The sequence below is a fragment of the Mytilus trossulus genome, chromosome 2 (assembly GCF_036588685.1).
Source record: "Mytilus trossulus isolate FHL-02 chromosome 2, PNRI_Mtr1.1.1.hap1, whole genome shotgun sequence".
NCBI lineage: Eukaryota > Metazoa > Mollusca > Bivalvia > Mytilida > Mytilidae > Mytilus > Mytilus trossulus.
This window is the reverse complement of record NC_086374.1, coordinates 67482158-67505347: the sequence shown is the minus strand read 5'-3', so window position 1 is coordinate 67505347 and position 23190 is coordinate 67482158. Positions and strand designations below refer to the sequence as shown.

Sequence of the window (23190 nt, the reverse complement as noted above, 5' to 3'; positions counted from 1 at the left end):
CAGGTTTTTATCATTCTTATCTGTGAACATAATCTTGCTTTACAACAGTCTGCCATCAGACTCTATATGAATTGTGAGGTGAAAAGTGCATGTGGCGAAATTCATAACATTAACCTCTTGATTGAACATATCTTATGTTCTTCTCAACTTAACAACATGTACCAACATCAGTGGCAGATCCAGAACTTTTCCTAAGGAGGGGCCCGCTGACTGACCTAAAGGGGGGTCTGCGCCACTCATGCTTCAATGATTCCCTATCTAATCAACCAAATTTTTCCCATGAAAGGGGGGCCCCCCTGGTTTCGCCTATGAACATACAAGAATAGATGAGCGAGTGATTCAGTCTTCCTTTTCTGTGAAATTGCAAATCTACCTCACAACTTAAGTCTGGTTTGCTCCTTCTCAAGAATAAGGAAAACTTACACCATTTTTATTACATAATTAGCCTGAAGTGTATCCTTGGTTTTTTTTAAGAAGGATACTCTGATCTACTAAAATTGAACTTAAGTCTATAATTGTTCTGCATTTTGTAATCTTATGTATTTACCACCTTTTCAATTACAGAATTACATAACAAGTTATCTCTTAGTTCTGCATAAATAAAAATTCCTAGATCTTTAAACCTCTTACATTTTCATATAATTTTTCACAAATAACTTACCATGTTTCTATAGAAAATTCTTTGTAATATAGTTGTTTTAGAAGAATCAATCAAAATAAATTAAATTACAGATTTTCACTTCTTTAACACATGTATCCTTGTAAAGGTTGAAAAAAAAAAATTTCCATCTTTAAAAATAATCCTGTGTTATTCAGTTTTAGTCCTCTTGTAAACAATTCAGACAGAAAATTAAGCATACAGGATGCATGTATTGGCATCTAAGAGAACCCTACACTAACTGCGTAAATATTATGGAATTATATTTAATAAGCCTTTCCCCATCTCACAATCTGCAATACAGTACAGAAAATTCATGTGTCAATATCTTGTCTATAAACTGTACCTTTTGAACAGTTTTCAGAATTTTATTCTTTGCTGTTTTCACTAGGGAAATATCACATTATAAGATGTTTATAGTTTTCATGCAGAATATAATCACGTTTGATAATTTACAACACGTTATGTCACAGTAAACAAACACCTTGTTACAAATTAGTAAACAATCCTACAAATTATGATTAATAAGCGTCTCCTCTTTAACTGAGGTGAAATAAAAATATTTTAGCGGTCACATAGACTGGAATGTTTTCTAAAATCACCTATATTTTTGTCTTCAAAATTACTTTACATCAAAAATTATTTCAGACAAATAAAATCTAGGTTTTTTTAATGTAAATGTATATATCTAATAAGTTTTGATCTAAATATTTGTAATAAGCTAATTACTGTTGTCAATTTTCACCTTTTTACCATGCAAATGAAGTACCAGGTAATATCATCCACTCATTCAAGTTCATTTCAAATAAAAGTTTTCCCTCACTATTACAAATGTATGTGAATAACTGTAGGTAGCTCCAATAAACATCACAGAAAAAAAGTGCCTACGTATGAACCAATATTTCACGACAGCTCTGCATATCATTATTTTTGTTAATATTTCGTATGAAATGTGTGGTCATTGCCAAATTTTGTGTGTGGATATCAAATGACCTGAGAAATTGACCATATATCAAGAAAATGACCATTAACATACCAGGTTAATGTCCCTATGAATGATGTGAATTACCAACCTTAAATAATGAGCAATTACAATAGCACCTGGTCAACACAAAAATTATTTGACCTTCAGAAAATAAAGAATCAGCCCTGGGTTTTTAAACAAAAGCCTGGCTTTAAGCCTTAATTTCTAGGACTGAGAGCAGTAAAATCTTCTGATTCTGTTTCATATTCACATGCATGCAATTAAAGTCACTCACATTTTTTTTAATGCGAATTATGCAACATGGTGAAAACCTCAATGATAAGAACTTGCATTCTGAATTCAATATATATATATATATATATCTGTAATTCTAAATGCAGATTTTCCTGAATCACAATAATCAATCTCACATTTTTGTCTATTCTTCAAAAATCATAATAATAAATGCAAACACTAATTACTTAATTTACAATAGTTCTTGCTTTATGAAGAACAGTTCAGCTGCTTCAATATTTGAATGTCATCCATATCACTTACAGCCTTTGTGTCTTAAGCCTATGATTTCAAATGGAAAACTTTGAACCTTTACAAATTGTTAAAATAAAACTTCTTTTATTGGAGAAGCCAAGTCAATGGTCATGCCAACAGTACCCAACATAGACTGTTTCCCTACTTCCTGTTTGACACTATACACAGAACCTCAATATTCAACTATGTTTTCTCGTCTCCAATGACTTTATAAAACAACACAACAAATGTCTGCCTAGTCTGCATACCAAATATGGTGTTTAATCTCAGAACTTTTGAATTGTTTCAAACTAAAAGTAAAAGAACCGTGACTGTGGATAAAACGAATTACTTTCAGTGAAATCTGTTTGTTGTCAAGGAAGAAATCTCAATTTGATATACAATGTATATTATAAACCTTCTTGTCAAAAGAACCTCCCAAAATGTGGCAAGCAAAAAGTCCTTTGATCAAAATAGTATGTCTACATGCAATGAAAATTAAAAGACTTCAATGCACTATTCTAAAATTATTTTGAGAAAAAAATCTAATTCTGAGGAAATTCAATTTTCAGAACTACAGGAAAACATGCCATATATAACAGATCAATTGTACATATTCCAGACATTAATTTGAAGAATACAACCTAATTATTGGACTGTAACTTCCTGAAACAACATGAACTGACTTGAAAACAAGATATTTTACAATCACAAACATTTCAAAATTTGTACTATGGATAAAAAAGATAATAAAATATGTAAGTATCAAATAAAGTACCGGTACTGTCCTTATAATTTTCTATCATTAACCTTTTAAAAAATAGCTTAATGAAATAAACTGTTGAAACAGAGATATGTTTAAGTTTTGATTTTGAAATCATTCAAACTCAATGAACCATGAATTAAGGTGTATGAGATACCAGTAAGCCAAAGCTAAACCAATTGTAGTCCAATTCCCTATAAACTGACACAAATCATTCAAACTCAATGAACCATGAATTAACTTAAGGTATATGAGATAAGCCAATGCTAAAACAACTGTAGTTAGGTTCCCCATAAACTGACTTAATAACAAACCAATACATTGTTGACTCCATTAATGCCGCTGCTGGAATCAGCACATTTAAGTCTCTCTTTTTTGATTTCATTGATGCGAAACAATAAAATTAAAGCACATGTAATTTTTCAAGTTTACATGTTAAGAATTTGACCTATGAACTAATAGATGATACTTAAATTAAGTCTCTATGTGTTTGACAATATATTTAGACCTGCAGGATCATTGACAGGATGACCTTCTGATTCCATATCAACAGGATCCTGAAATGTATTCTTGGCATTGTACATCTGCAAAGGATCAAGAAGTGGCACACATTGCTCTGCTAAAAATAACCCATCTCACCTTTAGCCACTAGTCCAATGCCCTAGAGTAGTAAAATTTATTTCATTTTAGCAAAACTTTGTTCAGACTCATAGGAAAAAATGTCACAATATTTGTTTTCAGACTGGTACTGTAGTGGAGACTGTGACCCCATCTCCCGATTCAAAATATCCCAAAATAGGAAGTAAGTGTCCCTGGTGTGGGACAGATCAGTACAGGTGATCATCACATCAGCTACAGAATGTGTACCTGTAATACTACTATAGAAATGTGGGTCAGAAATGTTAAGTTCATTCAACATGTGGAAAAATTCAGACTATGGGCCAACAGGAAGGAGGTGTCAGACAAATAATAAAAGTGCTCACTATACAACTCATCACTGTCATGAAGTCATTTTGTACTGTAGCACCTGAGAAAAGTACTAGCAGTGCCACAAAAATATTTGTAGATGAATGGATGGATGGAGGGAGAGACAAAGAGATTGCAAAAGAACTGTGGGGATGAGAAAAGTGGGACAAAAATATTTGTAATATGAAAAGATGGAAGGACTGAGAGATAAAGAGAATACAAGAGTAATTGGGATGAAAAAAGTGGGACAAAAACGTTTGTAGATGAACAGATCGAAAAAGGGAGAGACAAAGAGATTGCAAAAGAACTGGGTGGATTTAGAAGAGTTTAATACAGAATTCAGTAAACAGAGTCATAATGAATAAAATTATCTAACATCTAGAATCTTGTGTCAGAATCTGTGTGGCAAGTGCAATATTCAAATATATATACATGTACTGCATAGTTCAAGATGCCTCCTCCACATAGTTATTAGTGCCAGACAAAAGTAATCCAGAAGTTGCATTTCTTCGACTATGCTATATATAGGCTAGTTATTTGGATTAAAGATCACCGTACAAATCATTCATTTCAATGTAGATGAACGTGAAAGTAAAAGAATTATCAAATCAGGAAACAATATCAAAAATAAAAGTCAATATTAAACCCAAGTCGTGGCAGCCTTGACAATTGGTATATGATGGACATAAATCACAAATTCAAACTGAAAGAAGACATATTTTCCGTCATTATAAAAATAAGAATATGTGGTATGATTGCAAATATATGAGATTCCAATTTCACTTTTATGAATGAACTGCCCCAGTTGACCTGGTTCCTATGGGAGAAAAAAGTATTCACCAGAGACCAAATTAAGTATATAATGTTAGAAACTAAAGGTCACTCTCCTAATGTACCTTCAACAATGAGCAAAACCCAGTGAAAAATGTGAAGAAATGGTAATTGAGATCAAGTCTGATTCTGTTTATGTAAATCTGCGAGAAGATTTTCTAACATGTTAAAAGAGATAGACAATGGACACCTCATTACCCAAGCAAGTGATGAGAAAACTAAAACTGAAAAAAAAAATGTTTTCATCTACATTGTAAAACAAGTAATGAAAGCTGTACAGTGACCAATAGTTGATAACTTCATGTGATCTCCAGTGGAGTGTTGTCTCTTGGCAATACATGTATTACCAAATCTTTTTATTTTCATAACATGTAGTTATAACCATCACGTCACTTAGCAAGGATTGGGTGGCCAAACTAAAGCCGCTAGCTCTATTGTCTCTATTTAACAGTAGACTGATGACAGTAAAGACATAGAAGACAAATGTTCTTACTGTTTGTTGTCAGCTGACATTTCACCTTAAGCACTAAACCTTAACACAAATATTTTGTTTTCTTTTGGTAGTGAGCACAGTAAACAATAACAGCGTGAAACAATCAATTTATCATATTTACATTTTCTTCTAAGAAGCTCACTGTTTAACTAGTAAGGAATTTTTCATTTTAATATACATATTACATTTGACCATAATTATGGTTATTTTGATATTTTCCTTTCTCAATGTTTACATCTAGATAGCCCATCTGAAATGGGTCAATGAGGATGATTTACTCACAGAAAAGAGCTACTGTGGATTCATAATCACTTGTGGGATACCAAGTACAAGCCTTGTTTGCTAATATTTGCTATTAAAATGTATGAAGATCTTATTTTGTGAGTTATCATTTATATATTATATATTTATTTGGCGATATATTTTAACAAATTGTGACTTGGATGGAGGGAGAGTTGTCTCATTGGCACTCATATCACATCTGAATGATATCTGTTCTAATTATAGTAATGGATGTCAAGTTGGTTTTTCTTAGGGGGAGGGGGGTAAGGGGGATGTTTACCAGATACAAATGTAGTCTTGGTTGATGTACGACAGAAAATCTTGATTTTCACTTCCTATTTCATGGTAATATATTTGCTAGAATTAAGTGCACTACACCTTGTGTTCATCAAACTTTTGAGTACGATTGTCATACTCAAACTCAACAATCAACCAATCAAAACACTGGATTTGGTTTTTTAAGAACACATGTTGTACTCTTATCACTGAGGAAAGTTTTATGACCTAGGGTCTAGAATGCAGTCTAGAAGTTGACAATTATAGTTTTAAAATAATTTCAATATTCTAACATATATGTTTAGACAAAAGCCAATGGATTACTAATTAACTTTTCTATAAACAAACACAAATCTTTCACTGATATCATATATACCAAATCTAGACTAATCAGTTCTGTAAAATTATATTTCAAACATGTGCAAATGTCAGACCTGAGAAACGACGTACAGTTTGTCTGTATTTTCACAATTTTTACATATTAAACATGTTCTTTTTTCACTTCATTTAACAGGTCTTTTTGTGTCTAGTGTTCTTGTTTAGGAATTACATACAAATATTAAAAGTCATATCAACTGTTTAAAATTCACATGTTTGAATCAATTTAAAATTTTATTAAAAGTAGCAACATGAATTAATGATTTAAACACATAACTTGACATGAAATTCTTGTGTTCTCACTCAAAAATGCTCGATATTTAAGTGCCTATACATGTAATACTAGTATGCTGTATGTAGGCAAAGATGACATTGTTTAATGTTTAATATCATAATTTTGGTTTTAATTTGTATAAGGAATAGACGTATCACACATGTATGCAAATTTGTCTGACTTTACTTAAAATCACACAAGTTCCTGGCAAAATGTAACATCAAAACTACATTATCAAAGACTGCTGCTCGACATCAAAACTGATCTAGGGTCATTTGAAGACAAAGTTCAGCTATATACCTAAAGTGTAACGGCTGTTCCAGAAAATGCCATGTCCAACCAGGGAAGGCATTTTTTTAAAACTTTATGTGGGAAGTTGTATTTAAAATACCAAAATGCAAAGGGAGTGTTGTTCAAACTTATATTTCTGTGGGTGGCGGGGGTTAAAAAAATGCTGTCCCTGGGTGGACAACGGTATTTTCTGGAACAGCCCTAAATACATCTACATTCATTTATCATTATATTTTGACTTATTATTTTATGGAATTTTAGACTTACCTTGCAATGAAAAATATGAACAAAAATGTTGAGATCAATATTGAAGTATATATTGCACATAAATAAATATCCTTGGTAAGTCTCTATAGTATGGGTGATCAGTAAGATTCTAAAACACAGAATTTTCACTGTTCCAACTCATGGCAATTCTACGTGTTTGACCGGGGACGTTCACCATCAATATGCAATAAAATATTTCAGGGCTCCTGGATGTTGTCACCTTAGTTGTTGTCCAAGGCATTAAATCTTCAGTGTCCTTGTCATGTGGCCATCGCTAATCATACCTGGAATACACAAGATTACATTCAATGATGAATTGTGGCAATCAAACGCACTGAAGAATATCAATGAAAGGCCAATATATACTATAATGCTGGTTAATCACTTCAATCAACAGTTTGCAGAAATTAGTTGAACTATAGCTTTACTTCATCTCATCAAATTTCTACATACTGATAGACCCTTATAGATTTTATAATTAACCCATTTTTAAACAGCAAACTTTCCAATAATTCAAAACCAGGGTGACAAATATTTTAAAAGTTATATGTCTATCTGAGCCGTCCCTTATTCTATTCTTTAAAGTTGTTTGAAACTGTAACAACTATGTAACATAGGTTGAAAACAGCTTAATATTTCTCATGTGTAAATAACTACACTATAAAAATAAGAAGATGTGGTATGATTGCCAATGAGACAACTCTCCAATAGAGACCAAATAACATAAAAGTTATTGAACTATAGTTCACTGTACTACCTTCAACAATAAGCAAAATCCATACTACATAGTCATCTATAAAATACCTAGAAATGACAAATTTAAAACAACTAAAAAGAGAAAACTTAAACAGCCTGATTTTATATGTCCAAATAATAATGAACCAAATAAACAAATATGATATACAGCAACAATTCAATATATGCTTTTCTCTTTTTCATTCTTGCAGCAAACTTCTTCCTGATTTAGATGTACATTTAATCATCTTTGTTTTAATGATAAACATGACTTCTACATTTCAATAAAGAAGACTTATTGTTAGTTTTTAATCTACTTTTCCAGAATCGTTTATTTAATTTTTTTAGCATCTTGTGACAAATAGAATGATTTAATCAGTTAATTGTTTGAAATGCCACAGAAGACTGTGTATGATTTGTGATTTACTGGAGTGTTCTGAAGTATACAGGTGAGAATTATAATAATCCATAAATGTCTACAACAATAATTCACCATATTGTTACAATTTTATACCTTTTTGTTTTCATGGTTTTTTTAAAAATATATTTTTCTTAAATCTTTTTACAAGCAGCTGTCTGGAGAAGTTGAAAAACATGAGTCTGGTCCCTTTGTCATTGTTTTATACAATAACACTAAGGACACTAGAATATATAAGCATGTGAAGTGCAATAAAATTGTTGCAATTGGAATTAAGCAGGAGATAATCTTGTACAAAAATAAATTCTATGTAAATTATTTGCTGACCAATTTTCTTAATTAGGAGCTGACTCTCCTGAAGGTAACAACAAAAGAAGCCTATCAATCTGATGCAAAAAAAAACAAACAAACAAACAAACAAAAAAGATTTCAGAATATCATATTTGGTCCAATGTGGAATCATTTATTTCCTTGTGTTTAATGTACCAATAATTCCTGATTTCAATATAAATTGTAGTTTGCATGTAAATTTACTTGATTTTCAGGCTTTAACAGATTAAAAAAAAAATAATAATAGTTAGAATTTTTAAAATCACGATCGTCTATCATGTCTATTATCCACGAAATCCAGAAAAATTGGTACATAACTAACAACATTAAATCCACAGCACTTTAGTAGAAAAGAAAATACCTTCAAGTTGTTAAAATGTCTAGTATAATAAACACACACACACATAATTATAACAACTGAAACTATTTTTTTTCAATCAAAGTCCAACATTTCTTTACAAAAAAAGTGTTCTAAAAAAATTACCTTTCATTTTTTTAAAGGGAAAATTCACGATTTTTTACTTATGGTTTAAATATGTTCATTATGACATAATATATATATTCACAAAGTTTTATCGCTATATGTGCAGTAATAAAGGAGAAATTCAATATTTAATGAAAAAATATTAACTACTTCCTGTAGGTCGTGACGTTTTCTCCTGGTTTTTGCATGCCGGGATTTAAAAAACAATCATTAAAAGTCTTGGTTTTAATCATATTTTAACGTAATCGTAAGCGCGCCGATGACTTATGCTTTATCTAATAACCATCCGATAATAAGAAGATAAAACGCACATACGTTCAATTGTACATATTCATGAGATAAATTTTCTATGTTAAACGTATATATTCGGATTATTTTTGTGGACAACACAAAAAGTTATAAATTGATTTTTAATTAATGTATTTTCGGACTGATAAGGTAAACAAAGTAAAGTACAATAATCTGTAAAGACAATATGTTGGTGTACTCTTATTGACCTTTTACTATCTCTGCTATGACTTGGTTGATACGATGTGTGTATTCACGGTTCTGTAGCAATACTCGTAGATGGCTTGTTGAAAGGTAAATTGTTATTTGCACTTCGGTATTTAACCACGCCTCTCGGGCACACTTTGCCAGGTGTGACTGTCTATTCGGATTAGTGAATTATAAACCATGGGGAGCATCCAATACACATATTTAAAATATATATTCAAGTTGGTGACAAATAAAAATTGATCGCCGTGGAATTATTTAATTATGTTTGGTGCTATTATTTATTTGAATTCAAATAAGTTAATTTACTAAGAAATACACAATTTTTGGTTAAAGACGGGAAACTTAATTCATATGTCCGATTGAAATGATTTACACCTTTTGTCCTTGATTGATGTCTAATAAAAAGGAGAACTTAGAAATTATAAATAGCTTTACCAAAGTATTTTTATTTGTCTTTATTAGGCAAATAAATGAATGAGAACACTTAGATTTAGACTTTTTAAAAGCCACGTACAAATTAATAACTGGAACTCACTGAAGATAACTCTACCGAAGCGGAATATAATATGAACGAATAAAGAAAAAATACTTTGGTACTTGAGAAGTCTTAAAACATTGACAGCAAATTTAAGGTCTTGGAATGGAATCGAAAAATTACGAATAGATATTCTTTATCAAGTGTGAAAAACGTCAACCAAATTTAATCATAATCGGGGACGTCCTTATTAAAGTAGTCTTCGTCTCACAACGTATAATACTTAATAACTATTTGACCAAAGATGTTTAAAAACAAAAGACAACGAATTTAATGCCATCTTTCCCTATTTTTGAATGTAATTATAAGTCTGTTCAACTTGCAAGAATACCCCTAAGCGGACAAATATCTGACAAGCAGTTTATTCTTTAAATTTGCTGTCATTGAATATCAAGAAAGAAAATAAATCCCGAAAATGATTTGAAACTTTAATACTCAATATCTTTCCTAGAAAATATTCACATCCCTCGGGGATTATTAGTGTACGTCCAGTTGCATATGTCGGAACAGTTGTGGTGATGACGAATTTCTTTCTTTATTCGAGAACAATCTAATTGATATATAAATCTGTGATTTTACTATGTTCATAACTTCGATGAACCAAAGCAAGTTATAGATCGACCTGTATTTAAATCAAATTGGTCCTCTTCTTCTTCTTCTTCTTTTGGTATACAATAGTCTATCGAATTGGATGATTACATACTGTTGGTATACGTGGACTAGTCTATTTACAAAACTTTTATCCCAATTTGCACAAAATGTATGTTTCTTTTTTATGTTCAATGTATACATGTATATATTTTAAATTGCGCTGTAGTTCCGTAACTTTCTATCCGGGCGTATAAACGAATCGTCGACAAGTGCGCACATTTTTTTAATCAACATTTCTCGAATGATCCAACTATGTCCTTTACTATTGACAACGAGTAAATATTACATTGTCCCAGAGACATATAATACAATTATATGTCTCTGATTTTCCCAAAATTAACCCTTGGAAAAAATACGTATATTTGTATATCTTCAATTTTTTTTTATTTTTTTTTTTGTATCATTTTTTTTTTTTTATAAATAATATTCTTTACACCAGAAATTTTATTTATAAACAAGCGTATGAGTTAAGTAATGACTAGTATATTATATCACTTTCGGACACGCAAGACAGAGATGTATATTATACATGCAACTGATATTTCAAAATGGAAAGTTATAAGTTATCGGCCGTGTACACTGATCAATACCTACAGAAGTGAAACGATGCATGAACTTGCAGGCCCGACAGGAAATCGCTTGAATACCTGGTCGTGTCACCTTACACCCCTCAGTAATACCTGGGAGTAATACCTTAAGCCATGCGGGTGATCAGTGGAGCGAAGATCCTAATTTATTTGAATAAAGTATATTACTTTAAAAAATTATGAACGAATTAGATTTTCGAAAACAATTTTCACGGAACTCTTATTTATGATTTGAACTTTGACTTTTTAACAAATTCCAATATTAACAGTTTAAAAATAACAGACTATAATATGGTTATTAAAAATATAAGAACATTTTCCGAATCAAGTTAGTTAGTCAGATAAAACAACCGTACGATTGACAAGATATCGACACGTAATTACGACAACTCGGTTACTGTAGTTTTGTTTCTTTATGGTTTATAGACATATCGTGATTTTTATTTGGACAAGATAACAAAATGGCGGAACGCAAAGAACTGATACTCAAAATTTAAAATCGATGGTGATCTCTTATCTAGCGGAATAAAACTTTAATATTTATAAATTTGAGCATTTTTATACAGAATGGACATAATATGAATTTTTGATTTTTTGGCGAAGTTTCCCTTTAATATCCATTAATGAACTTGAATCAGATGTACTGCTTTAATATTTAATGATGTCAAACTATTTTTATGACCCAATATATGTTCAACAAGCATAAGATATGTCAATCATAAGACTATCTTGTCAATTTTAAACAAATGTTTTAACAATTACAACCATAACTACATATAATTGTAACTCCTTCATTGAAATGGTTATAAAGACATTTACAAAATGTCCTACTTATTCATGAGAAATAAAATTGAATGCTACATGTATGTAAATTTCTAAATATTCTGACATCCTAAGAAATAAAATCTTGTTTTTTCTTCTTATGCAAAAACAACACACAAATCATCAAGCATATCTGTGAAGGGTTAAAAAGGCATTGGATAAAATTAGAGAGGGCTAAAAAGACACTAAATCAGACCCTGTCCATCTCCGCCCCCTCTCATGACAGTGGTTAATATGAAAGGAGTTATAATCTGATGAAATAATACACCAGCTATCAACCTATCAATTTGTTTTTACCATAATCTTGGATTTTACTAATAACTTCAACAGATACCTCACTTCATATAAATTGATGTTTTGAAATCCTCTTTTATTAAATTACAATGCCTCCACCAACAATGACAAAGGCTCATATTAGGATGAATAGTATACAATATGGAAGTGTCCCAGAAACAGGACATTTATCATGCCAAGGAAACACTCAAAACCTTTTAGCAAAATCAACAAACACCCACACTCTGTCAGGAAGAAAAAAACACATGAACAAGCCCACTATCCTATATTTTAATGATGGTATATCTAACATAACATATTTTCTTAGATTTAACGAATTTGAAAAAACACAATAAACTCTACACCTACAACTTAGTTTGAAATCTTTTTATTGGCTCTGCCAAATCAATATTCATTTGTCGTTTTTATTTCATTTAAATTAAATTGAAAACATAAAATTTCAACTTGCCATGCATGAGAAATCTCAGAGATCTACATCCAAATTATTATATCATCTCTGAATCATTTACCTGTCAAACTTGTATCAGTCCAAAATTTATCACTTCTGTTAATTATGAAATTAAACTCCCAAATTTGAAAGAGAATTTTTCTGTATATATCGCAAATCTCATTTTGGACTTAAATGACAAAATCGCAATAATAAATGCATGCAATAATTTCTGAATTTACAGTATCTTTTTCTGGGATCAATTATTCCCCAAAGATTTTTTTTTCCAAATACATACAGCTGTGCTAGAACTTGGTTCATGTAAAATCAATTACTAAAACATCAAATGCATTACATGTATTATGTTTTCTTGATTTCCATGCACACAATGTGCAAGAGCCCCAAATCAAATAGTCCCTCCAAGTTCACTATGAGTTCACCGAGTCAAAACAATATTGTAAACCAAAATTTTTTTTGTAGATCTCAATTAGCCTTTTTGTCCATTTTGCTGCTTACAGTTAGTTTCCCTCTATCCATTAGCTTTCAAGATAATTTCCAAATAAATCGGTGTAGAAAAGTTATTCTTATATAGCACTAACTCCAATAAACAGACAATTAACAGTTTTGGTCATGTGACCTACTTTTCTTGGCTAGTCGATCCTTTTTGCTGTTTACAGTTTGTAAGAGGATTCCTATAGGAGATTATTGATAAGATTCGTAGTCAAAAAGGCATTTGTACAACTATATGTTTAAAGATATTTACTTATAGTGTATTGGGAAACAAGTTATTGCAACTTATATTAATCCCTTTCCACTTGTAAGAGCAGTTTGGTAAAATTTCTTACCAGTTGTTCAATTTGACACGACAGAAGAAATTGAAATAAACCAAAATCCAAATTGGTGGAGCAGTCAAGACAGTAAACAGCTGATTTTATTTTACCTTGACCTAACAGTAAATAAACAGAAAAACAATCCAACCTTATTGCCCTCTGGCAATGTGCAAGAATCAGTGTGCATTCATAAATATATTTCTGGATAACAGGACAATAACGCCAGATAAATTATGCAATTTCATAAAATCTGCAACCAATTATTGTGATTACAAAAACAATAAATGTAAAAATAATCCTGTCACATTTTTCACAAAAATAAAAATCTCACAAAAAAATTCTTTATTCCTTTTTTTTTCTTCAATTAATTAACATTTAAAATTCATCATCCTTCCCTCTATCTTTCTATCTACCCTACCATCACATCAGGATAATCCAAAGAGTAAAAGTTTTTATTGATTTCTTTTATAAATATATATATCTATATTAATTTTATTACTGGCCATAATGAGACTATAAAGTTATATTAGTCTAAACCTATGTGTGATTTATTGTCTGAATATAGTCCTGCCAATCATCAATCAGATTTAACCTTTACCATCTTTGCAATTATTCTTAGTCAATAACAACATATCAATTAATATTATATCTCATATTCCATTCATTTGATGAGAAAATATAGTTGCTCAATAATGTATAACTTAACAGTAAGATGTCTTGTACTGTATAAATACTACCATCAAGAGATTATTGAGTGAGGGACCTGATTTTATGTACCCTTTACTCATCAGTAGAATGTGTTCCTGTGCCTGAAGTTTATGCCCTTATATTTTTACAATTAGGCTTTTTTGCTTGTGAGAGAGCTGTCTACTTATTCAATTACTCTCTGATCTATACCTGGTGTCTTTATGTTATTGGGATGTACGAGTACCCGGCTGCGTCTGTTGTATTTATGTCCATCTGATGAGTAAAGCCTTTTTCAACTGATTTTTTATAGTTTGATGTACTGTTAGGGGAGGGTAATGATCATGTTTAACCCCGCCACATAATGTATGTACATGTATTACCTGTCCCAAGTCAGGAGCCTGTAATTCAGTGGTTGTTGTTTGTTTAAGTGTTACATATTTGTTTTTCATTCATTTTTTGTACCTAAACAAGGCCATTTGTTTTCTCCTTTGAATTGTTTACATTGTCATTTCAGGGCCTTTTATAGCCGACTATGAGGTATGGGTTTTGCTCATTGTTGAAGGCCATTAGGTGACCTATAGTTGTTTATTTTCGTGTAATTTTGGTCTCTTGTGGAGAGTTGTCTCATTGGCAATCATACCACATCGTCTTTTTTTTAATATTTTCTTTATCTTTCATTTACAATGCTTTCTTCTAACAAGTGCATATTCTTTCTGTCATGGATTATGAAGGGGGCACACTTGGTACCCCCCCCCCCCCCCCCCAAAAAAAAATTAAATTAAAATAATGCAAATTAGATAATTTTAAGTTAAAATATTGCCCTTAGTCTAACTCCAAATTCACAAGAGTTTTCCCCTTCCCCTGTCACATCAAATCCTGGATCAACAACGCATACCACAAAATAATGCCAAGTTGTGTTAGAAAAAAACAATATAAAGTAATAAGTATCATCTATCAATTACAATATCTATGGTTACACAAAGTAAGTGACCTTGACCTTTAAGGTAAGGGTTCAAATTTTGTTTCATTTGTGGACAATCATTCTACATATCTATTTCCAATTGGTTTTCAAGATAAAGAATGGACATGATGTGAAATCATAATCCTGCAAGGTTTGACATTGTTAGCAACTTGACCATTAATATAGAGATTTCAAAATTGTTTGCTATAATCTTGTTGTGTTGTTGAAGAACAGTAATACAAGTATCCACATCAATTAACTTCAAGCAGTACTTAAACTATACAGAGGAAATTATCCTTCACCTTTAAACCAAAACTTTCATCAACATGGAATCATGACGAACCTTTCTTGAGGCAGAGAACAATAAAACGTATAGAAATAAAATTAAAACTCCAAGCCATACTGAAGACAAATATACAAAGTCTTATAAACATTAATCGCCTTTTCTGCAGGATGCTATGGGTCAAACCTCGCAGGGTCAAAGCAAATTAAGACTTGAAAATGGGAAATTGCTGCTTCTCAGCTAAAAATGCTGTATTTAGGAGTATGGACAAATACTAGTCATTTTGGAGTCTGAAAAATTTGGTCAAAGTAAGGTTATACATGTATGTCTTCCTGCGGACTGTTACCTTGTGGAAATATCAAATATCTTTCTATCAATGGCTACATACATAAAGTGCTGGACAGAGTGCAGGCCCTATCTCAATATCCTAATACTAGCACGAGTTCAAATTCCAGCGAGGGAAGAACAAAAATTTACTTTGTGGATTAAAGTATTTTGTGCCGATATTAAGAGTAGTAATGTCAATCCAGACATAACACCAGATCAGGATGGATCAAAATACAGTGCCTGTTTTAATTGGTAAACGTGTAGGAATAGTTTTTATTGATAAATGTGTAGGAAACTAGGATTATCATTTCTGGGAATGAATTCTGTAATCTGAACTTTAAAATATACATTATAAAACATTGAAAATGTGGGTTTGTGTTCTGAGTGTTTTCTTGGAATTTCATATTTATTCCATGATTTGACTCATGGCAGCCATGACATTTACTGCAATAGAAAGGTAGATAACCCTATCTCAAACTCAAATGTCATGTAAAAACATCTCTCTCTATCAGGTGATTGTTAAAGTATGCTTTTAGTTTTTACACCTGGCTTCTGTAGAACTTATAGCAATTATAATTCTGTAAATTCAAATATTATTGCGTATATTTATTATCGCAATTTTGTCATTTTAGACTAAAATGCAATTTATATTTTTGCGATATTCAGAAAATTTCTGTTTGATTCTGACATATAAAACATTCCAAAATGCGAGTTTTAATTATTGCGATTATAACCCATTTTTCACAATAATAAAAACATTGCAATAATTTCTGAATTTATGGTATCTTGAACACATTTAATGTAAATTTTATTATATTGACAGGGAATTCCATGGATGAAAAATTAACGATGGAGGAACTTTCATCAGGACAAAACTCTGACGTATTCAAAAGAATTTAAGTATTTCTATCCTTCATTTCTATGTAAGAAATTGGGAAAAGACTGATATATTTCTTATTATATCTATTTGATACAAGAATAACCAATAATTTTTCATTAAAAAGTAAAATCATAAAAATAACAATTCCAATGTCAACAAAACAAATTTGACAATGGCAGGGATCATTTGACAATGGTGGGGATCATTTGACAATGGTGGAAGATCGTTCAAAGAAGGTCATTTAATGGCCATAGAGATCTCAGATTGCGCCTATGAGGCAGACTTTTCAAGCAGTCATGTTCCAAGGAAATTCCAATAACCTTTTAATAATAGGATTCTCATGAAAAAACTAAAATGAACAAAGCCTCAAGGGATTAGAACAAAGTTGTTATCAGTGAACTTTTTATATTTCATAGATAGAAGTAAACAATGACTGAAGATGGTATATCAATATTCAAATACATGTACTTTTATCAAACATGTGCATGTTTTGTTTACACTTCATTTAATGTGTTTTTCCACAAGGTACGTATACAGTCAGAGGTGGATTTAGGGGGGCCCCTTTTTGGGAAAAGATTTGGTTGCTTATAAAGGGAATCACTGAAACGTGACTGGTGGGGGCCCCTTCTTAGGTCAGTCAGTGGGCCCCCACTTATGAAAATTTTTGGATCCGCCACTGACAGTCTAAAGGAATATATGTCAGAAAATTTTCTTTAAAACATGATTCTGCATGGATCAGAACATCGTTTTAGTCTTCACAATTATCTTTTTGAGTCCACAAACCTGAAGCTCAAAGTTTTGAAAATTTAAGTTGATTTTTGTTGGCTAATAGAACAGAATTTTACAAGCCAATGCTGTAAGAGTAGTGGTTCAGCGTGAAGACTGTCCTTCATTTCAAAAATTTGACATATACCAGACTTAAAATACAAAATACAACATCATGTAGGAAAGAATAATAACTTCATCATGGATAGCAGTCTTCAAATTTTATACCAAAGACTCTACTAGTTTTGTCCACAAAAGATTTATCTGTGTCACACTTGAAAAATAATAAAAAAAAAAAAAAAGAAAGCAAAATAAAGTATTAATACTTAAAGCTTGAGGACCCCAAATTCCAAACGTTTTTTCCACATAAAGTACAAAGTTGAAGAGCATTGAGGACTCCAAATCTAAATGGTTCTGTCAAATACAGTGAAGGTTATATATTCCTGTATTAATAGGTAATAACAGCACTTTTATATATACATCTAGAAAGTCAAACGAGTATAAGAAATCAGTATGTCACTGTGGTTTTCACTTATGAAAAAAAGATGATCAAAATAATTTCTGATCATGACAATGTGTCTACACCTTCAAAGAAGTAATCAATCAATGAAGTATTAATTAACAGGTAAACTAAGTAGGAAATAGCCAGGTAAAAATAGCTGATTGGCGGGCAAAGCTCTGATTACAAGTAGGTATAGAAAATAATTATCATCTGTGGGTAGTGATAAATAAGAAAATCATGAATTGGAAAGAAGTATTTTATGACAATCTCAATATCATTTGAAATGTCAGAAAATATTGAAACAGCCACCAGGAAAGTCGTATGAACATTTGACATTCAAAAGACAATATAAATGTTCTGATAAAACAAGATAAAAGAAAATAATAAAAAATTATTAGTTGGAAACTCAAAATGAACAACGTTTCCAAGAAAAAACTGTAAATTCATGGTGTAATTAAAATTTCCTTCATTTACAGTTTACTACAAATATTCTTTAATAATAATATACTGACATTTTGCAATCCAATCCACCATTGTCGTTAAATCAGTTAACATAAACATGAATTCATAGAAAGAATCCTGATTTCACTTGTCTTAAATAATAAATGTCTACTTATCTGTAGGTAAAGTCACAGGAAACTATAAAGATGTTACAATCAAAACCTATGATCAGGAAACAGCCCAAATTCATGAATGGGTCTTCAAAGCACAGAGATGGCAGTGTTATATAAATGCATATTCTTGGACATCCATATACAAGTGTTTAACAATAAGAAAGTTGTGCTTTTTCTAGCATGATTATTATTGAACATTTTCAAATGCACTTCTCTCTATTTTACTGACAGATTAAAAAGAACAGTGTTGTTGACAGCTCAAAAAATTTACGGGAAACTTTGTCACATATTTATGTCCTTGTCCAGTAAGAATCTTCATCAGAGATTGACTTAAGTCCTATCTTTATGTTTTTGTCCTTTAGGGAATTTGTGTTAATGACAAATCTTTGGTAGTCTAACTTAAATCAATTCACAACTTGGCAATTTACGGCTCGTTTAAAACTGTTTTCTGAGATCAAGATGTCTTGTGACATACATTTTTCTACTTTGGGTTTGAGTCTCATCAACATTTACTCACAATCTCCTATTACTCAAACAAACTTTTTCAATTTCAAAATCTTCATATAAGAAAAAAAAGAAAAGTAAAAAAAAAAAAAAAAAAAAACAAGAAAAAAAACCCCAAAAAAACCAATATTTTCAAAATCTGTTGCTGATATTTACTGTCAAAGAGTATCTTTTTGTATGTGTTAAAGTGACATTAATAGTCTTTTGCAACTGTTATCTGCATCACACTGTGAAGTGGTGTACATGCTTTTAGAGACTGTCAAGGACAATTTTTTGTGAATCAATGCACAAGTGCTAAACACAGAGTTGGTGTTGCATTTACACACAGTCAGGGTAATGGTGCAAAAGACCAGTGATGTCACTTACAGTTGTACCGGTAAACAGTTTGACAATAAACTACGCAAGGACTGACATTATATATTCTTTTTAATTTTTGTTATTAGAAAGTAAAGAAAATATATACCTGCAAATATTATTTTTCATTGATTTCAGAATCAGAATAACTAAAAGCAGTGAGGTTATTTATTGTAACGGTTAAAAAGAGATGCTAAAAACCAAGATGAGGAAAACTTATGAGTTTGCAATATAGAAAACAACATTTTGTCAAAATGTAAATATTGATAAAATATTTCTATCAATACATTAAACATAAAAATAAAAATAAAATATTTACCTTGTCATTGTTTAAACAAATATTCACTGTTATTGCTCACATGACATTCTACAAAGCGCAGTAATTAATTAATCAATCGCAGACAAAAAATTTCCAAAGGAATAAAATGGATCTAATAAAAGGTAGTAACTAGGCCAAGATAGTAATCGTTAATTGCACATCACAGACCTATTCCTTTCTACCAGTGTGTATGATCAGCTGATGAGAAAACAAGAAAAACACTCAACTAACTAAGATCAATAATTCTTAATAAGCATGCTCAGAACTAATTGACCTGCCATGACCTTTATACCTGACAAGCAGGTGCGAAGTATCTTCTAAAATTACAAATGCTTGTCACAGGCCATAGGAGTTTTCAATGAAACTGTTTTATTTGACATTAATTTGTTCATGTTTCAAGAAAAACTTGTTATTTTTTCACTATTATAGTATGATGTGATTAATTATCCATGTATGTACTAATGTTCATGCAACTTTTGACCGATAAAATGAGATGTGTCCTTGAAAAGAATTCTCTAATGCATCTTTTATAGATAATACAATAAAGACATGCAACAAAGGCACATACTTAGTCTGTTATGCTGTAATTAAAAATTGTGCATGTCTCACACAAAACTACACAGACCATAGAGCTCTATAAGCATTATAGCAAAGTGGTTTATATCTATTATTTGTTTTTGATAACAAACTGAAAATAAACAAAATGTTTCCATTCCAACTTAAAATTACATTAAAGAGACTGTCCTCTTCTAAGAATATGATTTAACTATAGAGATTTTCTTTGAAAAGCTACATACAAGTAGTACACACATGTATCAGGCCTTACATTATGATCTACATGGTCATTTCATAAGGAATGCACATTCAGCCTGTCTACTTGCAGTGTACAATGATAGATGTATGTTTAAGACAACATTATGATAATCTGTCATTGGTAATATCAGTAGAACTCTCATATTTGACCCCAGGGTTATTTTTAATACACTGCATAAAACTGTTTACCATCCACAAGTAATGCTTGGTCATTTACTTTTATTCATAAGTTCAGGGTTAGTGTTCCAAAAATATCATGCTCAGGCATATAAAAAATGCAGGAATATTTAGAAAATAGTTACTAGATATAAAATTCTAGACAAAATTATCAAATATGGTGCCAATGAAAGTCACTGATTAACGCATCATCTCTCAGACTCACTCTCATGCACATATCTTTATCTAATGCTATGTCATTTTGTATCTTGTGGAGTGTTGTCTCATTGAAATAATACCACATCTTCTTATTCTTAAATGTTCATGTAGCTCCATAAGGGAGTGCCAGGGATCCTGCCGCCTAAACCAACCTCTGTAACTCCATCCTTGAATCATCATGAGTATTCTTGATGTTTTTTAAAAAGATTGCCAATTATAAATCATTCATGTTAATCCTGCCGCTTATGTTTGTACTTGTCCCATGTACAGAGCTTGTAATGAAGTGTTTGTTGTCAGTCATATATTTATTTTTATCTTATTATTTTGTTCCTTTTAATTATTTCTCATTTTGTCATTTTTTGGGCTTTTATAGTTTATAGCTTATTATTAACACTCTACAGTATGGGTTTTGCTCATTATTAAAGGCTATTCAGTGACCTATAATTGCTGAAATCCAAGTCATTTGGAGTCTAGTGGATAGTTGACTTGTCTCAATAGCAAATTCAGGGCAATCATATCACATGTTCTTATTTAGTAACCTCTATTTTATTTAATACTAAATCTTAAACATTTAAAATGATAATGTCATCTAATACGACTAAGCACTGGATATACCACCTTTAATTACTACAAACAACGCACTGGGCAAACAGCACCGAATTGTGCTGCAGCGGTGGAACTAGGGAAACACCACAACATTACCTCACAGAGTGCTCCAACTATGAATATTACAGAGAAATAATGTACCACCAAATTACAAAGACATAGGAATCCATAAAATAAATACAGGTACCCTACTAGCAAGATTAGAACAAGAAAGCACAAAAGAATATCAACTGAAATTAGATATCGTTTTGGACTTTATTGCAAAAACAAGACGTTTTGACTTACCAGAATATCAAAACCTCATTTGTAACAGCAAAAACAAAATTAAACTTTAAAAAAAATTCCTGCATCCCATGTATAATATTGCCCAAAAAATTCAAACAAGGTTTTTAAGATCATGTAAATGTGACTATAATCCTCAATTTCATACATGGAGGAAATAACATTGAGGAAGATCCACTTAGGGCGTAACTGGCAGCAATGGTCACAGTTGTGCCATAAAGTCATAAGATTGAGGATGATCAGGATCATCTAACATAAAGTCATAATGAGAATAAACCAGAGAATCAGGTTGTTATTTAAAATATTACAAATATGATACAAAAGCATATATATTTGGTAAAATTGCATGATGATCATGTAAATAAAGACAAGCATATTAAATATTGAGAGATTTGGTAGTAAGAAAATGACAATGAGTAAGACTTACAGTACAGTCTCCTTCAGAAAAAGACACATGAATCAATGACTTTAAGGAATCAATTATCTTAGATGTGGAAGTATTATACAATGTTTAGACTTCTCAGAATTGATTATAGGATATTTCTTGATCAGTTAGCAGTACTACATTTACGTCACTACATCTAATACGTCAGTCAACTTCAATTAGACCATGTTTACAGGTTTAATGAAAATATCACTATGGTTACATTCTCACCAGAAAAGTACTTGTTTTTAATTTCCATTTCGACGGGGCTAAGTTAAATTCCCATTAAATCTTTTAAAGGATAGAGAATTCTAAAGATGGGGTTTATATTGGGTTAAACAAATTTCAGATTTTCAAGGATGAGGGTCTGAATCAATCCATAAATCATCTTTTAAGAAAACATTGTTTTTGATATTCCAGACTTTTTCTTCTCTATTCCAATTATGAATTTTAACTCTGATATTTCCCTACTTTAACGTCACTTAATTTGTTTTTGTTTTAAATTTGCCCTACAGCCAATATCAAATAAATGATTAAGTGTAACCAAAAATACATGATATCTGATGATTTTTCATAGGAATGCACTCTACTTAATCACTCCTTTAAAGTAAATACGTTTTATGATATATAATTACTTATATAAAATTGAAAATCATAAATTAAAACAATATACAAGACAACACCCACACAATAAACGTCCGACATGAATATGAATGTTTTGTTTATGTTACAAATTTTAAAACACAAACAACAAACCCCTTTGCAATTAGGTAATATTCAAGAGGAATGACAACATTTGTGACAAGACACTTGCACATACATGTAAACTAATTTACTAATTAGATAATCTCATTATCTTTAGTATTAATACTAGTTCTGCCACCATCAGTATTACTAATAAACAAAAATATG

General features: G+C 31.0%; 1 protein-coding gene across 4 annotated transcripts in view; it reads right to left on the bottom strand.

Annotated features, from left to right (window-relative positions):
* The window catches only part of LOC134707851 (cAMP-regulated phosphoprotein 21-like), a 74989-nt gene that overhangs the window by 39170 nt on the left and 12629 nt on the right, over positions 1-23190 (bottom strand). For 3 of the 4 annotated variants that reach the window (XM_063567944.1, XM_063567946.1, XM_063567949.1), the window contains exon 2: positions 6972-7255. The gene's annotated coding sequence lies outside the window, so the exon portion shown is untranslated. Of the gene's footprint in view, positions 1-6971; positions 7256-19778; positions 19827-23190 lie in introns of all 4 variants that reach the window. The other variant, XM_063567945.1, reaches the window with a different exon arrangement.